This window comes from Engystomops pustulosus, chromosome 4, assembly GCF_040894005.1.
Source record: "Engystomops pustulosus chromosome 4, aEngPut4.maternal, whole genome shotgun sequence".
In the NCBI taxonomy this organism is placed as follows: domain Eukaryota; kingdom Metazoa; phylum Chordata; class Amphibia; order Anura; family Leptodactylidae; genus Engystomops; species Engystomops pustulosus.
Genome location: NC_092414.1, coordinates 76,378,448 through 76,401,708, shown reverse-complemented (window position 1 = coordinate 76,401,708; position 23,261 = coordinate 76,378,448). Strand labels below are relative to the sequence as shown.

At 39.3% G+C, this 23,261-nt stretch overlaps 1 long non-coding RNA gene across 2 annotated transcripts in view; it reads left to right on the top strand.

The window, feature by feature from the left end:
- LOC140126669 (uncharacterized) overlaps positions 1 to 23,261 on the top strand; it is a 50,051-nt gene that overhangs the window by 1,671 nt on the left and 25,119 nt on the right. Inside the window, exons 2-3 of one of the 2 annotated variants that reach the window (XR_011854874.1) lie at positions 6,285 to 6,397; positions 9,276 to 9,479. This is a non-coding gene — a long non-coding RNA (uncharacterized lncRNA). Of the gene's footprint in view, positions 1 to 6,284; positions 6,398 to 9,275; positions 9,480 to 23,261 lie in introns of those variants that run through there. The other variant, XR_011854873.1, reaches the window with a different exon arrangement.

Genomic DNA, 23,261 nt, shown 5'->3' with positions numbered 1-23,261 from the left:
ATCTTTAAGTGGAACTGGTTTTAGTGCATAATAATAGGGCACGTTTGCAGAGGAAATAACTTTTAAAAAAATATGTAAATTAGCCGGAAGTGCTCAGGCTGACTTCACCTGAGTGCCTCTAGATATCACCGGATTTTAATTTATTCCACCCCCTGCTGAGGAACTAGGAGCAGGCCCTGTGACGTCAGAGAGTTGGGGCGTGGAAAGAGCGGAGCGTGTGCTCTCTCCTAGCTCTCTGGCCAGGAGCAGGTGGTATGATCATAGCGGTTGTGGAACACAGCGATTTACATATTTTTTAAACATTGTCTTCACTGCAAATGCGCCCTTTCATTATACACTAAGACCAATTAAATATTTTTTTTTTTGCAAGCTTGTGATCTGCGATGTTGCATTTTTCATTTGAACCTTAATTTAAAAATAAGCAGCAATTTTAAAAAATTCATAACTGTATACACATTGAAATATTTTTTTTTTCTTCTGCAACTTTAGACTCCTCCACGAATATACTCCACCATGTTATGTGGTTAAGCTCCTAGAACAGAGTTTATATAGGTACCTCCTGTAAGTAACTCCATTCTAGCCTCCTTGTTGCTGCACTGTATAGAGAAGAGTTGTTCCTCCGGCAGGTCCTACCACCAGCAACTCCATTCTAGCCTCCTCTCTACTGAACTGGGTATTTTGTGAAATAAAACTGCATCCTCTGTGAATAGAGCAAAGGCCCATGCTTGGCTGGCTGCTCGGTTAATCTGGGGTACAATGGACCTCCCATCACTGATATCTGCGCCGATCAGCAAGTTACCCATTATCCTGTGAACAGGCGCTAACTTGTCACTGGACAACACTTTTTAGGGAAAGGTGAGCCCCATTCAGAAGTTTGCTATGGTGGCTCCAAACTCTCCTAGTTATGCCTCTGGAACTGAGTCTACCTTCACTACAGTACTGTGCCTGCAGCAAATATACCTATCCATTAGTACTGTGCCTGCAGGAGAGCAATGCCTGTCTGTCCTATAGTACTATGCCTGCAGCCGAGCCGTGTTTACCTTCCCTACAGTACTATCCATACCTTTTAAGTTTGTTTTCCACCCTTTACTTTTCCCCTTAGCTCCCTTCATTTCCCCTCACATTATGTCCCCCCCAGCTCCCTGTTACATTGTAGTCCCTCTGATATGCTCCCCCAAGCTCTCCCTCATACTAAAGCCCCCTCTTATTGTGACCCCCTGTAGCTCCCCCTTATTTTGTGACCCCTGGTCCCCTTCATATAGTACCCTGCAGCAGCTTTCACTCTAGTATCCCCCTTACTGTGTCCCTCCAGCATCTCACCTTCATATTTTGAGCCCAGTGGCTTCCCTTTGTTTAGTGTCCTGCAGCAGCTACCTCTCTTGTGCCCCCATCAGCTCCCCCCATCCTCTCTAAGCGCCGCGCAGGGGACGTGGCTACAGGCTCAGAGTAAAAAGACAGAGACACTCAGAAAGCATGGCAAAATCCAAGATGGTGGCCCGACCCTAAAGTCACAAATTACAGGGTTATGTCTAGGGGCAACTGAAATTGTGTACAGCTGGACTGATAGAGACATGTTGGAATTATATCTGTGAAATGCTGTATTTTTGTTAATAGCAGGGAATAAGAGAAAGTGTTATTTTGTTATCCTGAGTACATATAAGAAACTTGTCTTCTTGGTAATACCCCTTTAAGGAGACCGAATAATATTGCATGTCCCACTTTTCAGTTTATTATTTTTTTTACAAAAGTTTAAAATTTCCAATAAATTTCGTTCCACTCCACAATTGTAGATTTGGAAAAACGCCCAGCACGATCCACTGATCAGTCGGGAATGGAGATAAAAATGTGTTTCTTTATTGAAATATAAATCCATCCATAATAGCAGCAACAAGTTTCAATGCAGATAGCAATACCAGCACAGTCTACGAGTTTCAACACAATGGGGCAGATTTTTCAAGATCTCTGAAAGACAGAATATTTCTAGTTGCCCATGGCAACCAATCACAGCTCGGCTTTAATTTTACCAGTCCTCGTGAATATTTTAAAGGGGAGCTGTGATTGGTTGCCATGGGCAACTAGAAATATTCTTTCAGACAGCTTGAAAAATCTGCCCCAATGAGTCTTAATCATGACCTGTTCGTCTGGTGAATATGACTTTTTACTTCTTTGTGTGCCCTGCCTCCTCCGTTCTCTGCACTCCCCCACTGTGGCATGTGCCGAACAGCCTGACTGACACATCTATCATAGCAGTAAATGTGTATAGTAGTCATAAAGATGTAAAATATTATAGGTCTATATGTGTACCAGTACATAGATGTATATGTAAGTGTGCGTAATAATCTATGTAACTGTAATGCATGGTAGTATGGATGTGAGCACGTAAAGCTGACATTGAGTTTATCTGTCAGGTTAGGGTCACATCTGTGTTATGCAACACTGAATATTATTTAACCTGAGATACTGGGCTGGACTGCTAGTAATAAGCATTAGAGGAGAGCTCAGCATTATGGAAAGTGAAGCAAGCTGCTCTGGCCTCAATGCTCTTAGCTGATGTCACAACCCCAGTTTAGGAGAAGTTGGAAGGATTTTACAAAAAGGTCTGTTAGATATACCAGGATGGAACTCAGGCTAGGAAGAAGCCAACAGTATGCTATGGGCATCGTTGGAATTGTCAAAGACTCTCTGCAGCTGCACCAAAACTATTTTTGACCAGATAACTACACTTTAAAAGTCTAACCATGCATCTTCTCCACTTGTGTGTACAAGGATTGTTTTCTACAGACACTTGTTGTCAATGGACTCTTAGGCTACATGAAAAGTTACTGTCTTGTTTCATAAATGCATGCAATGTTACGTCTAACCAAATGCCTGCTGTGTGTACTCAAACATGGCACTTGGAACCTTCTTGGGAATCCAAGGTGTTTGCTCTTTGAATGAGAAAGGATTTAATTGAAATTCTTTCTTTTTCATTTGTACACATGATATTAAAGTGCTTGCTTTGAGGTCATCTCCATTAAAACTAGGAAACAAGATAATGTCTGTAGGCCCACAGGGCAGATCCATGATGGCGTCTGTTGGCTCAGTTTTGAGAAAGGCTTTCATCTCCCATGGAATAGTTGACAATGGTAAACTTTATTGGTATTTGATTGGACTTGTCTGAAAAGCATGAGTAAATGATTGTGGATAGTGTTCTTTGTATAGATACTGTACATAAGACACCTGCAGGAAAGAGCCTCTATAGGTGTCACAAAGATTTATATACATCTTATTCTATGGCCCTTCTAGCATTGAATTCCTCCATGAATTTATGTGACAGCTATGAAGTTACTTTTACTACTTTAAATAGACTCTATCAATTTGGAGGCTTGGAAGTGTTTGCCATCCATAATTTGCCACACAGTAATGAATAGCCAGCAGACTATTTACTTTTTTCAGGCCTCTGGGTTTTTGGCCCATTCGTTCCTGTGTGTGATGAGAAAGGAGAAGAAGATGTTCTGCAACTCACCCACTTCATCCATGAATAATTGATCAGTGGGGGCAATGTAGGCGGAGAGGACAAGAGCATGTCAAGATACATTGTATAGAGACACAGGGAAAGAGTTTGGGGAGGATCCGACTAGAGAAAAAACTCAAGACTGAAGTATGGAGGGGTGTAGAAGGAGCAATATGATCAATATGGTTTCATTGTTTGGCCTTGCTTACCTCTGCAGGAGACCATCTGCTCCCTGTCAATGGATCACCTGCTTGTCTCAGTCGTTGTTATAACAACCGATGGGCGGAGGGATTAAGAAGCTTGTGTCTGCGTATTTGAGGCTACTTTAAGGGCAGCTCAGTCAGGAGGCAGAGAGTTTTGAGAAAGGGGCTGAAAAGTCACCTCCTTGCTAGTATCAAGCCATTTGCTCTAAGCATAGAAGAGTGGCTAAATGAGTTTTCCGATTTCAAAATTATAGTTGTTGTACAGTGGAAAGAATTGCAAGACTTTTTTCCGAATTTTGGCTTTCAGAGATGTCTTCTTGTTATAAGCGAATGTTTAGATTCCTGTTGTATTCAGTATTTGCCTGATACATTTGCTATAATGATATCCTGTTCATCGAACAATACAAATGTACAGATGTAAATACAGTTATTGAATAGAAAAGAAAATATATCAACCCAATTTTATTGAATTGCTCCAGTCCTGCTACATGTACAGAATGGCTGTGATTGGGAGAGTCAGTGACTGCAGCAGTAACATAGCTGTATAGCATTTGACTGCTGCAGCAAAGTAGGGATCAACATGTCAATGATGGAAAATTTGCATTTTTTCACATTTTATTGAATTTACTTTAGTAAGAATTATTTTTAATATCTTAGACAAACACTTTTCATTAAATAATAAGTATCTGATGTATTAGATTAGAAAGTGACTATAATTGTTTTTCATGAATATGGGTATTCCCTAATACTTGTGGACATCAACTTTAAAGGGAATATACCATTGAAGGAATCTTCTTATATTTGTTATCCACCTTCCTTCTAAAATCAACTTAAAAATATACCGGTAAGTATAAAATTATACTAATTATCCAGATGGGCTCTGGGGGCATTAAGAGCCCCTCCATGCTGTGGTAACTTCACAGGCTGTTACACTGTGCAGTAGCACTTCCCCCTTCCGCTATGTGAGATTACAGCAGGTAGGGGGAGGTGAGAAGTGGGCAAGGGAAGTGCTCATTTTGTGAAGCTACAGCATGGATGGGCTCTGGCTTATTAGCATAATTTTAAAAGTTCATTTTAGAAGAATGGAGGCCATGGATAACAAATATAAGAAGATTTCCACAGTCACCGTGTCTAGATCTATGAGTAAGTGCCACTGGTTTATTACAGGATAACTTATTCTCTTAGCTGCCCTATGAAGCTGATTTCCGGCATCAGCTTGTTCTGTTACTGTGCTGCAAATCTCATGGAAGTCAATAGAGCATACAAGGAGTTTAGACATAGACTGCAATGGCCAATCAGTAAATAATATATATCCCCAAATGGTTCAGAAAACAAGTCTTTATATAGAAAAAGAATGTTCTCAGATTTCAGCTTTTCTTATAAATTATATATACTGGAGATCAATTGATTTTTTCAGAAATAATGTAATCTCCATTGATCAACATGTAATGGATTTTTTGATAGAGGAACACCATGGCACTAGAACAGTGTTTTACAAAATAACCAAAGTATATCAACATAAAAACTTTATTTGGCAAAAAAACATGAAAACATAATTGGAGAACAGCAATGACTGTAGAACAGTAAACATTCCCAGAACCTTGACACTTCCTCCACCACCTTTCACTGACTTCTTTATACACCTTGGGGTCAGTTTTTCCCCAGTTTGTCGGCGAACATAATGTTTTCCATTAGATCCAAACAAATTAAACTTTCTTTTGTCGCTAAAATGAACTACGGGCCACTTCTCCTCTGTCCACACAACATGCACCTCAGCATGAGTCTAGCCTTTTGATTCTTTGTGCTAATGAAAGGTTTGGTCACTGCAGAGTGGACTTTCAGTCCAAATGCTCTTAAACATCAAAATACTGTATGGCTGCTGGTTAAATCGGGTATGAGAATTAATTAAGGAAATTAGCACCAGGTGCCAGATTAACACCAATAACTTGTAGGTATCTGAAAGTGTTCTCTAACTTTGATCAGTGTTCTTTTACAAATACAGGCAGTCCCCGGGTTACATACAAGATAGGGTCCGGAGGTTTGTTCTTAAGTTGAATTTGTATGTAAGTCGAAACTGTATATTTTATAATTGAAGTTCGACACAAATTTTTTTCTTTTGTCCCAGTGACAATTGGGGTTTCAAGATTTTTGCTGTAATTGGACCAAGGATTATCAATAAATCTTCATTACAGACACTTCACAGCTGTTCACTGCAGTCTGGGACTTTAGTAAAGCATCCAGAGACCTTCACCAGAGGTCACCGTGGGCAGAGGGGTCCGTCTGTAACTATGGGTTGTCTGTAAGTCGGGTGTCCTTAAGTAGGGGACCGCCTGTATCTAATTTACATTTTTATTCTGTGCTTTAGAATATATGCAATTTATGAAATAAGGTTAAAATACTGCTATTTTACAAATGTTAAGATATGTTCACACATGACTACACAATGATCTTGACAGTTTTTGTCTTGTTCTCCAATTTCATCTCCAGTGTATTTTTATTTATCATGGGTGGAGGCAAAGGTTACAATCCTACTGTCCTATAACCTGATAACTAGTATCTATCTAACATGACAATCATTCTACTTGTAGAATATGTCTACAATCAACTCCTTACATTTTATTGTCGATGGCTGCAACAAGTAGATTTGCAAATTATTTCTACTGAATCAACTATGACCCAGTAACCATCACAGATATATAAAGTAAGTGTTACAAATGTCAATGTAAAAAGAAATACAAAACTGCTTTGTTCAAGATGTTTGTTAAACCACAAACAAAATAGTTTTTAAATATAAAAGACATCAAATTTAGTGTGACAAAGATTGATGACATGTATTGAATTCATTGTTTTACAACTTAAATATAGCTATTCTTAAGTGAGTTGTGAAACTTGGAGCGTACTAAAAATAAATATATATAAATTCAATATACAAGCTCTGTAAAATCTCTTTATTGAAAAGGAACTCTTTCTGTATTGTAGCCATGCAGCCTATCGTTTATAGGGTGTATAATTGTTTATGCTACATTTAAATGGTGTGCACACACAAATCTGAGGATCAATTCCTGCCATTGAATGCTTGCATGCTACATATCCCACTACATAAACTAACCATCCTATTCTAAATCGCTACTAAAGAGCATTTAACTTTAAAGAGGTTTGCCCAAGAAAGAAAATTCTCAAATTTCAACCCCCTAGTGATGTTTACACAATAAATATTATTTTAACCCCTTACATTACAATTTTACTTAGTTTTATTGCTGTTTTAGCTCCAGTAACTCAGTGATGGTTCGTGTAAAACTCCAGAGTGTGAGCGGGGACTCTCTAAGCATACACAGTATGGTCCCTGTAGTGCTGTGAGATACAGTGTGCTGCAATGTGCTTAGATTATCAGGGTATAAGTTTATATACACTTTAAAATAGCTTCTGAACATTCACTAGTACCCGACACATAGAAAGAGAGATGAGACAGATCAGAGATGAGAGATGATGACATCCATGAGATGCATATTACACATGACATTCTCACCTCTACTATTACAGGCATAACATACACAGCACTGCTATATCTTACCTATAAGACATACTGTCAGATCTGCTGTGCCTCCCCCCTCCCCCTCTTATCTGTCTGTAGCTTTACTTTCCTCAGAGCTTCCGGCAGGAAGTCAGTTTATGTATCAGTGTGAGCTCCTCTTGGAATGCAAGGGTGGGGGCTAGAGGCAGAAAGGAGCTCAGCTCAGTGCAGCGTCACACAGAAGAACAAGGGCAACAAAAATTGTCTGCACCAGGACTGATAGAGACAGGTTGGAATTATATATGCGAAATGCTGTATTTTTGTTTATAATAGTGAAGTAGAGAATGTGTTATTTTGTTATCCTGAGTACATTTAAGAAACTTGTCTTTGTGGGAATACCCCTTTAACTTTTAGTTGTTTTAATATTTATAACTATGAAAAGAGTATTAGGCCCTGTTCACACAAGTGTAAATATACCATAGATTGTCATATCCTCCTCCATAAGGACATTGTTTGATTTTTATGTTTCTTTAAAACTATTTTTAAACTTACTCAATAGATGTGTAGTCATGGGTTCAACACCTTCCCAACAATGTCATTTTTCTATTTTGCATCTCCATTTTTCTCTTCCCAACTTCCAAAATATTACTTTTAGTTTTCAGTGTACAGAGCTGTATGATGTCTTGTTTTCTGTACTTCCGAATGAAGTGAAGTTGACAAAAAAGCCTCTATGCCATTATCTTATGGGCTCTTTTTAAGGCATTTACTGTACTGCCAATGGCAGGCTATTAGAGATCAGCAGTAAAATTGCTATATACTGCAATACAATATTATTTCCAGTACACTGCATTGAATGTTAAATGGTGCCACTAAAAAATACAAAACACTGGTAATGTAAATCAAAGACCAATCAAACCTCACCCTTTCTTTCTGTAACATGTGATAACAGAAAACTGACTGCTCACATAGTAAAAGCAGCATACCTCTTGACATGCTACTCAGTGCCATTGGACCCTGAACCAACTACATGTCTTTATGGACCTGGTTTGGGATCCCTAATTGAGCTGTTTTGAAATAATTAGGGCAGATTTATCAAGCTGTCTGAAAGTCAGAATATTTCTAGTTGCCCTTGCAACCAAACACAGCTCCTCTTTAAAATATTCATGAGCACTGGTAAAATGAAAGCTGAGCTGTAATTGGTTGCCATGGGCAACTAGAAATATTCAGACGTTCAGATAGCTTGATAAATATGCCCCATTATATCTAAAGAAAAAAGAAACTTTAATACTTACCTGGATGTGAGTCTGATGAAGCTCCTGTGCCGGCAACTCTTCTCACAATGTGGGAACTGTCTCCCTGTGCAGCCATTGGCACCCCGCAGCAAGGATATTGGGGTGGTGATTACATCAGAGGTAGCTGGGGTCCTCTGAGGCAGTGGTGTGCTGTTAATGGTTGTAGATCGCACAACTGCCATAGGTGTTGCCCAGTGTCGGACCTCTTTCCTAAATGCTAAACACTTATTGCTTATGAGCAGGGAACAAAGGCCATGCTGAGTAGCCCCGTGCCGTCTATGGAACTCCTGTTCTTCCTGGCAGCACTGTATCCCACAAATTTATCCACACACCCATCATCTGTAGTATAATACTGTCTACTAGAGACAGTTTTTCAGCTGACTACTGTATTTCTTCTTGCATTATAATGTGTGATAAGTTCGTCTTTTGATATTTATGATGAATTTATTTCATTTATTCTGCCTTTTGTGCTTCTGAGACACAAAATTCTTTGTGTGCCACGATTATTATCAGCTGAGCGCTAGAATATTACATCGCCACACAACCTGTCAAGTAGGGAAACACCATTGATGTAGGCTACAAAAGTCACTAGTAGAACCTCACAAGCCTAAACACAGCAGTTATATATATATATATATATATATATATACATACACATATATATATATATATATATATATATATATATATATATATATATATCCCTCCACAAGAAAGCATAGTTTTGTAGCCATGGCTTGCACAGCCAGAAATTATGATTTTTTTTCTCTCCCTAGACCACATCCACACCATGGTAAGGAGGGGTGCGGATCGGACCAGGATGGTGATGTGCCAGTTTACTATAGCATGCAGGTTATAGTGCAATTCTACAACAGGACCATATATATTCGTGCAGCATCCAGAACAAGTGGGAGGTGCATTCTGTCAGCCTGCCAATAGTAAGCCATCCATCGTTTGCCAGCCCACCGTATTTCATACGGATACGTTAAAGATATGATGAGGTATGTGCACATAAAGATGAAAATTGTAACGTTTATATGGATTCCTATAGATTCATACAGTACGAAAATACAGGACTGGAGAAATAACACATTTGTGTGAATTCAGCCTTAGTGTGCATGCACACGAACTTATACCTGTCGGGCCACAGCCAGGTGGGCATACGTTCAATGCCATGGAGAGGAGGAGGGATGACCCCTCCCCTCTCCATAGCTATGCATGGCGTACGGGCTGTAACATGGGGAAAGATAGGACATGTCCTATAATTTTCCTGTCCATACATACATCCCCCCATACGGGGAGTGTAAATGCAGGCTAAGGCTATATTCACACTGCCGTTGCCCGCCCGTACCGTACCGTAGCGGGCAACGGCAGTGCACGGGGAGAGGAGGTGAGCGCAGCTCACCCCCGCCCCTCTCCATAGGAAGTAATGGCGCACGGCGCCATATTACGGCAGAAGATAGGACAGGTCCTATCTTTTTCCGGGTACGGAGCGGTACGGTGCTGCACCGTACCGCTCCCGTAGGGCGCCGTGCGCCCATTGACGTCTATGGAGGACGTATATCGGCCGTATATACGTCAGCCGTATATACGTCCTCCATACGTTAGTGTGAATGTAGCCTAAGACTGTATAGCTTAACCTTCCACTGTCTAACTTTTACACAATATTAGTAAATCTGCTCCAATGGGAATGATACATTCATGTTCTGTTTATTCATTTCTCTCATGCATTAATATAAACCAGCAGGTCAGTGCATAGAATCATAGTTTAATTTTTTTTAAAGTTTTGATATATTTTAGATCTTCCATGTTTAAGTAATAACTAATGACATAAAGACTGAAGCCTTAGACGCAAATTACAGTGTTAGACAGCACATCCATCATTGACTAGCATTCTCCGAAGCAATCAGGTGCCATCTTTTGTTCCACTAATCTCTGAGGTTGTGTGTGTACAGGCTGTGTAACATTAGATGATTTTTATGGTCTACTACATTCTATGCAGCCGTCACTAATACAAGTGATGCCACTAAGTGCCTACTGGAAGTTGTGGATTAGGAGCATAAAGGCCAAGCCCCTGCTTTACTCCTTATCTATTATGTAACAGTACGGCTGATACCTGTCTTTACAGGAAGAGCTCTGTTACCAGCCACCCACACATTCACCAAGGACAGCACACTTGTGTTTACATCAATGGGATAGTCAAGTTGTGCTAAACAAGTTATGGCCATATGCTTTATAATAGAAGACAAACAATGTGTACATGATTACTTTTATGGACTGAGAATTTATCACATTATTCCTGAAAATCACATACACTTAACCACCAATTACAGTATAATCACTGCACATGTTTATTAGTTTAAACTTTAGGTTAGGATTGGCCGGGTGACAGTATAGCAGTAATACAATAGCGAACTACAATTCTAAGGAGCACAATCGTCAATATGAGTATAGCTTTTCATTCTCATATTCCATTCAGATCCGGGGTGGGGGGTATTCATTTTGTGGATCTATTCCACTGATCCATTTTTTGGGGTATAAGTGGATACTAAAGGTGAAGTGTTGAGAACAAAAATGAATTTGGGGGGAAAAATGGAGAGAACAACCAAACAAACATACAGACATACATCACCAACTCGTTCCCAGTAACCACATTTTACACACATAGCCGAAGAGTGCCCACAGGGGATTCCTCGGGACATAGTGAGATGTTTGTTTAAAATAATCTATCTTTTTACATTAAACTCCATGGATCTGTTGATGGACGTTTCATAACTATCTTAACTATCTTAAACATTCATTTGATAGGCTGCAAAGGTGTGATCTGAATAGACCCTTAGTGGTTTCTTTAATCTCATCTATTACTTCAGAATCTGTTTTCTGTTGACCAAATAGGCATGGTAGCTCAATCATAAAATAAAATTAAAGCCACCCATTACATACAGTGGTGTCAATTTGATGCAAGTTAAAGAGGACCTGTTACCACCTAGTGTCAGAGGCTATCCAAATTTTAATTTAATCGTGAATATCTCTGATTCTCCGGCAGCTAGAAACAAGACACTAGTATCGTATGATCACATAGGGGGAGATTTATCATAAGTCTCTGAGAACTGTTCTGGTTGCATATCGCAAGCAAGCAGATCTCACCTTTCACTTTCCCACTGCTGTTTATAAAAATTAAAGCCATGGGCAACTAGAACAGTTTTACCTAAGAATCTTCAAGATTAATCTCCCCCATAGTATCTCTCCTTTTTTTAGATGAGCGAAGTGTGATATCTATCCAAAGTTAGCCCAAACATATTAGATACGTCCTTGGCCATTGAGTAACCACCCTTTTACGACATATAAGATACTTCCTTGGTAGGGAAAGAGTCAAAGTTAGTGTCAGGGACAATGCAGTGGTCATAAAAAAAATTCTAACCCAATTCACCAAAGTCTAAGTAATGCCCATCACCTTACATATACCCCCACTAATGCCAAAAGTACTTATTATATGCAGCTTCAGAAAAAAGGATAAATCTATACTTATTACATCCACCAACTGCAGGGGAACTGCCTTTGGATTGGAGTTGTTCTTGTTTCTTACCTCCTCCTTTAGGATCACCATAAGCATGTCTCCATACATCATCTCAGTGGAGTTTGCCACAAAGGCATCTTATGTTCTTTACCTTTAATGCCCCTTTCATCCTTCAACCCTAACAATGTCATCCTGCTGCTACCGTAAGCACAATTCTGTGCGTTTCAGAGAACCCCCTTGAAGATACAAAAAAAAAAAAAATGTGTGCCCTACTGTAACTTACTGTAATGTGCCCATCATTTTGGTCTTTACATCCTGCTTCCTGCCTATTATATGATATATACTGTTCATCTGTTCATATCTTTATGTTGAGCACAGTGGCATAACTTGAAGTTGATGGGCCCCAGTGCAAAGTTTGTGCCCGGGCCCCGACTATAATGTGTGGTTTATAGAACAAATCTTCTCATACAGGAACGTGAGACCTTGTGGGCCCCCAAAGCCTCTTGGACCCGGTTGCAACCGCACCCTCTGCACACCCTCAAGTTACGCCCCTCGTTGAGCATACACTCACCGGCCACTTTATTAGGTACACCATGCTAGTAACGGGTTGGACCCCCTTTTGCCTACAGAACTGCCTCAATTCTTCGTGGCATAGATTCAACAAGGTGCTGGAAGCATTCCTAAGAGATTTTGGTCCATATTGACATGATGGCATCACACAGTTGCCGCAGATTTGTCGGCTGCACATCCATGATGCGAATCTCCCGTTCCACCACATCCCAAAGATGCTCTATTGGATTGAGATCTGGTGACTGTGGAGGCCATTTGAGTACAGTGAACTCATTGTCATGTTCAAGAAACCATTCTGAGATGATTGCAGCTTTATGACATGGCGCATTATCCTGCTGAAAGTAGCCATCAGATGTTGGGTACATTGTGGTCATAAAGGGATGGACATGGTCAGCAACAATACTCAAGTAGGCTGTGGCATTGCAACGATGCTCAATTGGTACCAAGGGGCCCAAAGAGTGCCAAGAAAATATTCCCCACACCAAGATACCACCACCACCAGCCTGAACCGTTGATACAAGGCAGGATGGATCCATGCTTTCATGTTGTTGACGCCAAATTCTGACCCTACCATCCGAATGTCGCAGCAGAAATCGAGACTCATCACACCAGGCAACGTTTTTCCAATCTTCTACTGTCCAATTTCGATGAGCTTGTGCAAATTGTAGCCTCAGTTTCCTGTTCTTAGCTGAAAGGAGTGGCACACGGTGTGGTCTTCTGCAGCTGTAGCCCATCTGCCTCAAAGTTCGACGTACTGTGCGTTCAGAGATTCTCTTCTGCCTACCTTGGTTGTAACGGGTGGCGATTTGAGTCACAGTTGCCTTTCTATCAGCTCGAACCAGTCTGCCCATTCTCCTCTGACCTCTGGCATCAACAAGGCATTTCCGCCCACAGAACTGCCGCTCACTGGATGTTTTTTCTTTTTCGGACCATTCTCTGTAAACCCTAGAGATGGTTGTGCGTGAAAATCCCAGTAGATCAGCAGTTTCTGAAATACTCAGACCAGCCCTTCTGGCACCAACAACCATGCCACGTTCAAAGGCACTCAAATCACCTTTCTTCCCCATACTGATGCTCGGTTTGAACTGCAGGAGATTGTCTTGACCATGTCTACATGCCTAAATGCACTGAGTTGCCGCCCATGTGATTGGCTGATTAGAAATGAAGTGTTAACAAGCAGTTGGACAGGTGTACCTAATAAAGTGGCCGGTGAGTATATATACGTAGGGAGCTTTCCTATACAAAACATATCGTGTGAACCTACCATAGCATTACTTGTAGGTTGCTTGTTCACTTTTTATCACCGCAACGGATCGCAGTAGAAAACCAAATGGGTGTTCCCTAGCTATTCACCTCACATGGGCTCATCTGAAACCTCTGCTCTGTATCTAAAGTTGTAGCTGGGTAGATTATCATTATCATTTTATGTATGTCCTGAATGAGATGGATGCAAATGTCACTGAAATGTTGTCACTTGAATGTGCTACAACAGGAACTATACCTGCAATCATCAACGGAAGTGACCAGTGAAGCTCTACAGAGAGGAATATCAGAGTTCATTTTGACAATGCTGATAAAACCTATCAGCGTCTGTAAATAAATATGTACCTTGTTGTATGCACATTATATCGGTTACCAGGAAACTCACAGTTTGAATTGCTCTGCAAACAGCAAAGCAGATCCCAGTTGTGTTTGAAGGAGTATAAACCTGATACACAAAGTCAACACACGAGAGATGCTCTGCAGAAAGATGCAAGTGTGAGCTGTCTGCACTCCTATTGTCAGTACATCATTATTTTCTCATTATACAATCCGCCATCTCTTCTCACTCTTTAATAGATGTTTTCTTGGGTTATTGTCTGGTTTGGAGAAAGTCGTTTTTGAGTTGTAGGCCCTATATACATGACAAACTATCCAACACGTATATGAGTAACAGCCTCCTTATTAACAATGAGTGGTTGTAGCATTCTGATCAGCAAGAATTCTAGTCAGAAAGATGGCAAATTTTCTTTTCATAAAATATTCACTTCTGATGGTTCACCTATTCATATTTATTGCGTTTATTACGTTTCAATAATTAAATATTGTTCCAAATAAAGTTTGTTTCCTGGAAAGGCTTGAACAACTTACAATATTACAATATAGTGACCTGCAGAAGGCTTCTCAGCTATAGAGAGGTTCTGCTCCTTTCCTGACAAGCAGGGCAAATAGTATGGTAATCTCTATTCGCCTGCAGTAAATATAGGGTCATTATGTATTATGAAAAATAAACAGACCTCATATATATTTACCAAGAACAGTATGCAAGACAAATTATTATATTCACCACGAGAAATACAAGCATACACGACCACCACCACTCCACCAAGATGCACGTTTCAGCTTCCTCAAGTGAGAGTAATACTGATGGCGAAATGCACATCCGGGTGCTATGATGGGGGTTGTGTGTCTCTTGTGGGTCATGTGTTGGTAGTACACAGTCACTTGACTGTTTTATGGTATATAAACTACCTTAACAGATATATTTTTTATTTATTGATGGCTTAGTCTTTTATTTGACTGAATAATAAAGCCTTTTTATATAACTGAAGTATTGGGTTCTATTTCTTGTGGTAAATATAATAATTCTTGTCTTGCATACAGTTTTTGTAAAAGTTATAAAGTGGGTATCTGGGCATATATAGAGAAAACATAGCACAGGCAGTCCCCGGGCTACGTACAAGATGGGTTCCATAGGATTGTTGAATTTGTATGTAAGTCGTAACTGTATATTTTATAATTGTAGATCCAGACAAATTTTTTTTTTGCCCCAGTTACAATTGGAGTTTAAAAATTTTTTGCTGTAATTGGACCAAGGATTAATAATAAAGGATTATCAATAAAACTAAAGCTGACAATTGCTGTCTGGGACTATAGTAAAGCATTCAGAGATCTTCACCAGAGGTCACAGGGGGCACGGGGGTCCGTCTGTAACTAGGGAGTGTCTGTAAGTCAGGTGTCCTTAAGTAGGGTACCGCCTGTATAGGTATTTATTATTACCTTCTAATAAACTTTGTTTAATAATTCTTCCTTACCTCTGCTTGCTGTTAGTGAATAGAATTTTTTTTGTGTGTCCTGATCATTTAACCCCTCATCACCGACATTAGTTTTCAGCTTAATGGTTATAACTACGGAACGTTTTAACATATCCAGGTGATTTTGAGATTGTTTTCTCATGTTCATGTTAGTTGTAAAATTTAAGTGATACGTTTTGCGTTTCATTCTGAAAAAAAATGAAAATTTGGCAAAAGTTCGCAAAAATTCTTCATTTTCAAAGTTTGAAATGTTCTGCTTTCCAGACAGGAAGTAAAACTCTCAAAAAGTTTGATAATTAACATTTACGGAATGTCTGCTTTATGTTGGGATGATATTTTATGCTTCCGGTCATTTTTCTAGGATGTTATGAGGTGCAGAACTTTAGGTGCCATTTTTCTCATGAAAATCACCAAAATTCACATTTTGAGGGACAACTCAGCTTCCAAGTGACTTTGAAAGGCCTAAATACTAGCAAAACCCCATAAATTACCCCACTATACTACAGCCCTCAGTGTATGTAAAACAACTTCTATTAAGTCTATTAACCCTTTATGTGTTTCACATGGGTTAAAACAATATGGACCTGCGATTTAGAAACTTTTGAATTTTTTTGTAAAATACATTCATTTAGGCCAAAACTGTACTGATACCCCATATGTGGTGGTAACTGCTGTATGGGTGCACGGCGGACATAGAATAGGAGCAGCATCATTCACAGCAGATTTATATTGTCACATTGTAGAGGATATAAATTAAATTTTTTTGGTAATGTAAGGGGTTAAACACCCGGGATCGGAGTTTTTCCGATCCCGGGTGTTAGTGCCGGGACTGGGCTATAACATCACAGCCCGACACCGGCACCAGCTAAACCTGATGTCCCGTAAAAGGCCGATAGGGCGGTCATTAAGGGGTTAAAACTGAGCCGGTACATGGGCCATTTCAATAGACTGAATCAATTGTGCGCAAAGGGAACATTAGTCATGTTATTTTAAAAGCTAAGGAAGAAGAACATATTTAATCTAAAAGTCTAATTTTATATATGCAAAATAGTTTTGTGTGAAGTCTGGTACCTTTTAACTTTTTATGTTCAGAGCAGGGGCATAACTACAGTGGTAGCAGCGATAGCAGCTGCTATGGGACCCACAGTTTCAGTGGGCTCTTCCATCCGGGGTATTGGGTATATGCTGGATGTGTGGTGTGTATATACTGCATGTGTGTATATGCTGTATGTCTGTATATGCTCCTATGTATATGCTATGTGTGTTTGTGTAGTGCGTTTATACTGTATGTGTGTGTATGCTGCATGGGTGTATAAAGTAATATATTTATTGTATATATGCTGTGTATATAATATATGTATGTTTATGCTATATCTGTGCATATGGTGTGTATATGTTATATGTATATAAGTATAATGTTTGTGATTGTGATCCACATGTGTGTGCTAATATTTATATTTTTTTAAGGGAGGACCCTTTCAAAAGTTTGTTTTTGGGCCCTGCCTCTCCTAGTTGCGCCACTAATTTAGAGAACCGCTGCCAACAAACATATATTTTTACAGCTTTACAGTAACTTGAATTGGTGACAGAACTACAAGATACTGCTTCAGAAAAACTGAAGCTGCTGAAAGTCAAGACATCATTTCTAGAAGTGAACGCTATTCATGTGCATTCATACTGCCATCTGGTGGACATCCTGGCAGCAGCTAGCTTAGTTTAGCATGTTATTCTCATCTCAGATCACACCCTGAATTAATTTTTTTAATAAACACTATTCTGATAAACACGTGAAAATATATGTCTGTAGTAAGAATAAAAAGTCATGTTTTCAGAAATGGCTCCAATCACATTCATCGATTGGATCTAGTATTGCAGTTCAACATTATTTAGAGGGGTCTTTCCCTAGTTCTATGAATGCCAAATTTTAGGACAGAAATATATGTACTTGTAGAAGTCTTTAGAGAGGATAGGAGTAATTAAAAGAAGAGCAGAGACACAAGCACATAGAGACTGCGTTTTGCATTGTACCATAACTGCTTTATTTATAGGAATAAACACATAATCTCATTAGTGAATGGGGGTTGGCAGCTTTAGCTTTTGCTATGTGGCCCAGGAGCTAAAGTCACTGAATGTCCACAAGAGTCACATGATTGGTGAAATTTCTGACCCAAATAGGAGTGTCTGCAACAAGACCTGAGGCCTTACCTATTGCTTACCTATTGCACAACCAATTCAGTTTATCCACGACTTACAAAGCTGTTCACAGCCTGTCCCATCCATACACCTCTCACCTAATAACCCAATACTCCCATCTAATCTCACATCCTCCCAAGACATTAGGGCACATTTACTTACCTGTCCAACGAAGTTCCTCAAAAGTGCACTGTCCGCTGATAATGCACTCCTGGTGCATGTAAGTGCATTGTCTTGCGACACAATTTGAGAGTTAAATCTCACGATCAGTCCGAATCAGTCGGATGGTCGGACGGCACAACCCCTGATTTGTGTCGCATGGAAGCCGGCGCAGCTGCGCCAAAAACAATCACGTGCGACACCATGCTAGCACAGTCCCCGTCAAACCCGTACAAATCCCAAAAACGTTGAAAAGTGCGTGTACGGGCCCTTAGAAAATAACCCAATTTTATTTCCCTCCTGCCCACCCATTGTTTTTTTTTCCGTTGCACAGGGAAAGCCCCATTTAAAGCTCTGATCCAGTCTGCGCTGGAAATGAAGACGTTTCATATTTATACAGCTCTTGTCCAGAAGCCTGTCTCTTTTTCCGGAGAGAAACTTTTGGTTTTCACTTTTGTGTATTCTTTTGGTGAAGAGAACCATCTATAAGTAGAAACCGAATCATGGTACCCCCAAAACAAAGGGACTAATAGGCCCATGCTGTTTTCAGCAGTGTGCCATATGGTCTAAAGTACTCTGTTTACTTGACTTTAATTGCCACAATCTGGACTGATCATAGTGAATTAACTATTATAATAGAAGTTACTTACTAAGTTAAGATAAAGTAATTTGAGTTGCATTTTTAAAGTATTGCTCTTATTTTTTATCACCACTATCTAGACAGTGGCAGTGATTTGTGCAAAAACTGGAAATCACATAAAGCCCTGATTGAAAACGCTGAATATACAACAGAGATTTGAGTCATAAAAAGTCAACTGAAATCTGAACTTTATAACGCCATCATAAAAGGTGAACAGACACGCTCTTACAATAATTACCCTAATATAGCCTGAGCACCACACGGTCATTTCCTCACAACTGTACAGTGACACGTGCACTCTTAGAATAAAACAATAACATGACAACTTCTAGGTCTTTTTATTACACTTGTAAGAGTAAACCTATGACCAGGGTATAACCTTTACAGAGAAAGGAAGAGATAGTGTTCCAGCCAAGCTCCCTTTTGTACCGCTTTTTTTTGCTGTTAGGCTCTTTGTTCTGAGGGTAATATCAACAAAATCACTCATCAGTTTATATTGATTTCCTTAGTAAATTTATCAAATGATGAATGCTGCAAAAACTTATTATGGACAATACTGATTAAAGGCGTTGGTTAGAAATAACTATTAAGTTCAGTGTACAAAACAGAGGGACATCACATGTTGTATCCTGTTGACATTTAATGCAATTTGTTAGGTGTCCTTTTGGGCCACAAAAATGGACAACATTAATTGTAGGAAGTATGGCAGAGATCAAGAGCTGAATTGCCTCATTTGGGGCAATTATAGAAGACAGAAATGCTGTAGGTGTGCCTGCAATACTTATCCATATGTGCACAAGATAAGAGCGCCGCAGTAAGCTAGGTTTGAAGAGTTTGAAGTACCTGATAACTCTCTTTAAAAACAATGGATATTTGGCCTAGATTTAAGCACCAAAAACCCTCTTGAAAAATATGCTAATCACAAAATATCAATTACATTAAGGCCATAAAAACATGCAAAAACAAAGTTAAAAGTGTATTATAATAAGTTATTATTAATCAGTATGTATTTACAAATTGACAATTCACAAATTGGTCTATACCAAGGTCAAGACTTAAAAGCCTTGGGGGAGATGTATCATTCTGGAGAATTTGAAATGCCCATACGCCACATTAACTGAAGGCTTTAAACCATATAAAGGCAGTTTTTCAACTCCTCAGAAAAAGGTGCATGTCCTCAATAAAAGGGGGCCTGGCCGCAACAGAAAATAACCAGTGCGCCAAAAAATTAAATATTGTGGTGCAGCAAACTAGACTACTCATAGGAGGTGCAAAGTATAACTCGATTATACTGCACCAGATTGATTTTCCAGCATCAGACAGAGTAGGGCAGTGATGGCGAACCTTTTAGTGACCGAGTGCCCAAACTGCAAGTCCAACCCCCCTCATTTATCGCAAGGTGCCAACCAAAAATGAATGCAGTGACTTATTGCTCCCTGTTCTTCAGCAATGTTCAATCATACTAGCCTCCTGAGGACACCAACAAAGTAGAAAGGAGGGAAAATTTGCATCATTGTAGCTTCTTTCCAGTGGCCCTCTGTGCACAGAGAATCATGGGGCCAGCATAATAATAATTCGGCCGTGTCTACACATTTTCCCTCTTCCTATAGTCCCAAGTAGCCAAGTAAGTATCACTTTAAAAAGCAGCATCTTTAAAGTTGCTTTGAACTGCAGGAAGATTCTTTGAGTCCTGTCTGGTGTGCTAGGGCGATGGCCCAGTGCCCACAGAAAGAGCTTGGAGTGCCACCTCTGGCACCCGTGCCATAGGTTCGCCACCTCTGGAGTAGGGGGAACAACGGCGTTTAAAACAGCAATCTTAAAGTGTCCCCATCTGTTGCTCCTGCGATCATATTCACCAAGAGGCTCTGGCAGAGCATTTTAATAGTCTGCACGGGGAGTTCCCAACCGGCCCACCCGCCCTGCTCCTAGCCCGACATGCCCAATGCGGTGTGTGGGTCAGAGAAGCCAGAAAATTGCATGGGATTTCGGCTGTAACATAGAAATGACTAGTTCTTCTCTGCACTGGTCTAAAGACTGACGCATTAATACTTCTCCCCCATTGAGTGTTAAAGCAGTGGTGTGTATTATACATGTGCTTTATGTAGTTCTCTCTGTGTACCTAATCATATACATGTCGTGTAGAGTGAAGGACTAGCGATGGTATAACTATTTTCTGTTCATTCACCTTTTTATATCACTAAGTATGTGTTTAGCACTTGCTAATTGACACATTGCCAAATTTGGTATATATATTATTTATGCATGAATTGCTTGACTATTGACAATTGACCTTGTTAGTTGCTTGTTAATTGTCCTAATTGACTATCTTCATATTGTTGCTTTTTGTTTGTCCTTGATGTGATTAATTAAATGTGATAATATATTTCTCAAATGTATTGCTATTGTTGCCAACTATGCTGCACGTTGTACTCAGAGGTCCTTAACCCCTTCCCGACATTTGACGTACTATTACTGCATGGCGGGAGGTGCGTTCCCGCAAAATGCAGTAATATTACGTCATGCTTCTGGCGCCGGCTCCAGAACGGAGCCCGCGCCAGAAGCTGCGGGTGTCGGCTATATATTATAGCCGACACCCGCCTCTAACAGCATGCTCAGTGTGTTACATTACATAGTGTAATACATCTGTATTGCACTGTGTAATGTGAAGAAGAGCTTGAACAAGTGATCAGTTGATCACTTGTTCAAGCTAACCTGTAAAAGTTAATAAAAAATGTTAAAAACACTACATAAAATCATTTTTTAATAAAAAGAATTAATTAAATAAAGTTAAAGTCCCCTAAACACAAATATTCTCTATACACATGCAATAAAGTGAAAAAAACACAAAATCGCCAAAAACCCCCACATATTTGGTATCGCCGCGTCCGTAACAATCCGTACAATAACTCAGAAACATTATTGGACCCGCTTGGTGAACGCCGTAAAAACAAAACCCGTAAAACACGCCAAAAATGTACATTTTTAATAAAATCTCTACACAAAAATGTTCTAAAAAGTGATCAAAAAAAGTTATGTGTGCCAAAATGGTACCACTGAAAAGAACAACTCAACTCGTAAAAAATAAGCCCAAAACTAGCTCTGTCAACCAAAAAATATTAAAGTTACGTCTCCGAAAAGATGGCGATGCAAAAACAAATGAGATTTCCTCTATATTAGTTTTTATCCAGTAAAATTGTAAAAATAAATTAAAAACTGTATAAATGAGGTATCACCATAATCGTAATCACCTATAGAATAAAGATAATATAGTATTTTTAGTGAACGGTGTACGACCCCCGAAAAATACGAAAAAAAAATAAACCAAAATTGACAATTTTCTTTTCACCCATACATTCAAGAGTTAATAAAATCTCATCAATAAGCTAGTGACCCACGAAAATGAATTATTTGTAAAGTGCATCTCATGTCACAAAAAATAAGCCCTTATATGTCCAAATTGCCAAAAAAATAAAGATTGTATAGCCAATAAAAAGTGACAATGCATAATCTGCTCTGAACGGCGCAGCTCCCCTTTCAATGCCCTGGCGTGTGCCCATACAGCAGGTTACCACCACATATGGGGGATTGTTATACGCGGGAGGGATTGGGTATCAAATTTTGTGGAGCGTTTCGGTATTTTATCCACTGAGAATTTGTACATTTTTTGAAAAACACATTCATTTAGCCAAAAAAGTTTACTTTCAAAATTGTATCCGATTTTGTTTTAACCCCTGTAAAACAATTAAAGGGTTAACAAACTTCATAAAAGTTGTTTTATGTACGTTGAGGGGTGTAGTTTCTATAATGGGGTAATTTATGGGGTTTTACTTTTATTTAGGCCTCTCATTATGACTATGTATGGAAAAAGTAGAACATTTTGAAGTTCGAAAATCAAGAATTTTTCCAAATTTTCACCAAATATCTGATTTTCTCATAAATAAATGCAAAACATAACACCAACATTTTTCAACTAACATGAAGTACAAAGTGTCTCGAGAAAACAATTTTAAAATCACTTGGATATGTTAAAGCGTTTCGAAGTTATAACCATTTATAGTGACACAGGGCAGATTTGAAAAAATGGGCCGTGTCAGAAAGGTGAAAAGTGGCTTCAGCGTTAAGGGGTTAATGCTTATTTTTACAAATTTTTTTAATATACCGGTATATATTAACTTCATATAGTAACTTCATACTGTGGGGCACACGTCTTCCAGAATGGTCTAGATGATTGAAAGGAATTGATAAGGAGAAAGTCTTATGTTTTTGAAGTGTCTTCTTTTGTTACCTAGCCAGAAACTGAATCCCTCGATGGATTGCCACAAATACAGTGAATGTAAGGGAGCTTCTTTTTTTTTTTTAACATGGACTTTAAAGACCAAGTCTTACCTTGCAGAGTGCTGTTACTTATCAGTTATCAACTAATGAGGATATACACTAGCTTTTTGCTTTATTATATTCTACTATTGTCCAAATACAGTGCAGAAAACACAGGCCGGAGTGTGCCGTCTGCTACCAGCCTTTAGGCAAAGTTCCATGCTCTGTGATGAGTGACATGAGACAGAGAGCTATACATCTAAGTGATGTTCTAGATATGGGTGATAGCCATGTT